The sequence below is a fragment of the Rutilus rutilus genome (assembly GCF_951802725.1).
Source record: "Rutilus rutilus genome assembly, chromosome: 14".
In the NCBI taxonomy this organism is placed as follows: Eukaryota; Metazoa; Chordata; class Actinopteri; order Cypriniformes; family Leuciscidae; genus Rutilus; species Rutilus rutilus.
In genome coordinates, this window is record NC_140219.1 from 22,454,785 (window position 1) to 22,459,211 (window position 4,427).

The following is a 4,427-nucleotide window of genomic DNA, read 5'->3' on the forward strand; positions in this document are numbered from 1 at the left end:
ACTTCCTCAGCAAGACACTGGCAGACTGTTTTGTGTCTGAGATCGAGGGCAGTGAGGTTTAGTGCTACTGAAACCTGCTGGCTAACACGCTTGTTAAGTTATTACAGTTTGCAGTATGTAGCTAGCCATCAAAGGTCGGTGTGCTGAAAAAAATACTGAAGATACGCTCATCTCCTCTAAGAAATGTTTAACCACGAAGTTAAAATCATTACAACACTTCGGAAGTCTAATAAGTCTACATCTGTATTAAATCCAGGATTACACTATATGCCTGAGACCATTATAAATCATTTGATGTCTGTTTTCCTTAAGTATCAGTCCAGAGAAATCAGACATGATTTGTCCACTATTTTGACCGCCTGCATTTAAATCAATCAGATAACCAGTTTAAGTGTTGTTATATAGCGATATCAGTGGTGATTTACGATTCTCTCCACTCAAATTGAAAAAGAAATGTTTCTAGAACACCTACGCATGGCTATTGTATGATATATATCTCCTTTCTAATGGAAAGCACATGTGTGGCCATTGATGGCTCAATATAATGTGTTCTTTCACTCTCTGTATATCACAAACGTGCTTCATATTTGGTCACATCTACATTTACTGGTTCTATTCAAGTCAAAAATATGATTTAATTTGTTATACACCAAACAGTCATTTTTAAGGGTTAGATCAAGTACAACCACAGCACAGACACTATTCTCTTTTTACAGAGACACTAAGCATGCCAGAATGTCTTTGTTTGGCAACTTAAACCTTGCTTGGAATATGCACAATGAAGTCAGAGCTTACTTTCAAACATAAGTGGAACTTATGGCAGTCGTTTCATGCTAGTCATGAGTTACAAATTAAATTGTTGTATTGCATGCAGCTGTTCTCTTTTAGCTTGAGTGATAGAGGGAGTTTTCATTGATTGAAAGGCTTACAGTACCAGAAACCAGCCAGCTTCAGTGTTCATAAAAAGGCGGTGACATAAAAGAGACAAACTGTTTAGATGTGTGAAAGCAAAAAGAATAAGTCCTTCTTCTGTCTTTATAGACAGACACAGATGTTTTGTGATCTGGGTGGATGACTTGGACAACATGCATGACCTGCTCTACATATGTTGCCCTCTGATTTGGCCTTTTGCTGTGTGGGCTTGACCCACAATAGCTCCCTTATATCACATTCAGGACACCCAGTGAGAACAGATTGTAGGACCAGGTTTCCAGTATCCATAAAACTCTCAGCTTGTGAAAGCCTGAACCCTGTATGAACAAAATCTGCGAGGACAAGGGGGAGACGCAAAGTAAAACAGGAACAGAAATTAAACTTAATCACCTTAAACTGCACAAAAAACATCTCGCTCCACTCAGGAAGAGTAATGGTTCATTTAATCCCACTTAATAAACGTGTGGCCTCTGACACTGTTGTTTGTTACTTCAGGTGTCTTCAGTCGTTCAAAAATATTTTCCAAAATTAACTGTGAAAAATAGTACTGTATCTTAATATGCATTAGTGTTTTTTTAGTAAATCTTTAAAGAATCATTTACATCAAGTTGAAAGATTTTTTTTTTAAGAATATATTAAATTGAGATTTTTTTATTTTTTTGGAAGAGAAAGACTGACCCCTGGTGATTACTTCAGGATGTGTCTTCATGTTCCATCCAACAAGAAACATGGAAAACCTGGATGTTAGAGCAATAAAAAATATTTTATTGGAGTAATAAATGTGATCTGAAGCTACTGGTTTTCCAGGTTTTATTATAGTAGTTACTGATATAAACATATAAAAATATAAACATAACAAAATTAAATATTTATTATTTTATAATTATTAGTGTTCTTGTGATTAAAAAAAAATACAATACTACAAGGATAAGGTGTAACAATGGTCAGCCTAAGTGGATGGGTCATCAGGGGCGATTATAGGATTTCAATATTAGGGAGGCTCAGTCCCCATTGAAAAAAATAATCATTATATATTGTTTGTATACTAGGGTGAACAATACACTAGGTTCTACACTACCAATCAAGTCAGTCCATGAATATTTCATTTTAAATAACCAGCTAATATTCAATAATATTCATTAAGAATATAGACAACATTTATATTAATGTACTGCAATTGTTTAGATGTGGGTAAAATATTTTTTTCAACAACGTGTGCAGTAAAATTAACTTTAAAGAAGTTATTTACATTTCTCATTTTCCTTCATGGAGATAACATGGTCAATGTGCCATGCTTTAGTGGAGGATTACTGTCACCTGGTGTAAAATAAACACATTTAATATGAAAATGACATGAAATTACCACATGGCTGCAGAGGACCACCTATTAGCTAATTTGCCATTTCCACTCTACTTTTATAGTGTGATTGGCTTATGGATTTATTATAAATTGAATATTATAACAAATATTTAGCAATTTTATTGCACTGAAGTAAGCCTATGAAGTATAGCAAGAGTAGGAAAACACAAAATCTCATGCCATTTAGATGAAAGGATTTTTTTTATTTTTTATAATTCAATAAATAAATAGATAAATAAGCCCAGATTGTACAGTGAATGGGAAACCATCTTGAATTGCTCCTGCATCATATTATGTAAACTGCATTTATGACAAAGAACTACACAGACGCAGATATCATAATAATCTATCAATAAATGCACACACCTTGTCCTCTGCTTTTGACACTGGCCCTGCTGCACTGCTACAGATTCAAGAACAAGCTGAATAACGCAGCCTAAAATACGGGGTTGAGCCGAGCCCGAAGCCCGTCGGAGCTTTCAATGGGACTGAGGCGATCATGAATTAGTGTACATATTGCATACTAGTTAATCACAAATGTTTAGGGGGCCTTGGTGGAAATTTAAGTGGGCCTCCTAAAATGGCCCTAGTGACACCCCTGCGGGTCATCTTGTATAGGACATGTCTTTAAAAAATAAAATAAAAAAAGCCAGTGCAAAGAGTGCATAAGTGGGATCACACCAGGGGAACAGAATGTTCAGATAAATGTGAATCATGTGAATTTGAATCCAAACTTACCCCTTGACTCATTCAGGACAATATCATAACTCTGATATGCTTCCTCATTCACTTCTTGAAAAAAACAGAGAAACCCTGAGAAAAACTCGGTGTCAGTTAAAGGTGTTTTCACATCTGTGCAGTCAGTCGAATGCAACTTTATCATAATAAGCACCATATAGTGTGAAACTTACTGTTAAAACGCTTTCTTATTATTTATCCAAGAACTAGAGGTGTTACTAAATGCTAGATTATACATACATACTTATAATAAACTGATATGCTTATATATTAATTATAGATACATTCGTACAACCACTAGTAGATAGATAGACAGACAGACAGACAGACAGACAGACAGATAGCTAGCTAGCTAGCTAGATAGATAGATAGATAGATATATGGCCTACTATGGACTTTAATATAGGCCTAAATGTTTCTCCTCGTCCAATAATACAGATGGGCAAACCAATTAATTTGAATATGACCTCGTGTGTAAGCGCGAGTAAGCAAACACCGCGTAACTCACTCTCTATTGGCTGAGGCACTACTGAAGTTTTAAAAGCCAGACAGAGTGGAGCCAAGTTTCGTGACGTCACGTGACCGTAGCACAACTTCAAGACAGCCCAGGCATAACATAGCAACCAACTGTATCCTTCCGCCTTTATATCTAGAGTAGACTATGGACCTGAATGTATTTATTTAGTATTCGCTCATGACAAGTTTGATTGTATGCTGTACACATCTAAGTTTTTTTTGTCATATAATTTTCACGTAAATAGATGTATAACATAAAATAAGCATATAGCGCCTAATGTTGAAAGTAATAAAATGACAGAAGCCGGTTTTAAAATATACAAATAATAACATGCCTAAAAAAATACTGTGTTAGAAATGCATTTCCGCCTGTTTTATAAATTGCCACCCATAAAACCAGGGGTAAATTAACTATTTTATTCACTTCGTTCTGTCAGTATTGATGACATTATTATTTTTGATTGGATAATTCAATGATATCTGTCTGTTGGAAACATATAAACCATACTAGGTAGGCTAAGCTGTATGTGGGGCCCGACACAGCAATAAATGCACAGGAAACTGAATTGCAATAGAGCTAACTGTATCACTTACAATTACTTTCGTCATCATATAGCCTAGTGCCTTCTAATCTAATTAGAACAGGCATTTTCCTCTTAGTAAATGCCTTCTGATGTTGTCCATCTTACAGCCACCACAATAGAGAAACCATCATACTCACATAATACTATACTCCATTTATCACAGACATCTTTCTTTTGATCATCTCAAGTGCATCTGCAGGCACTGAGCTAACAGTGTGTAGACTGAGGAAGAAGAGTGGTCGGTTGTCAAATGGGCGGATGGATATGCACTAATGTGCTTCGCCTCCAGTCTGTTT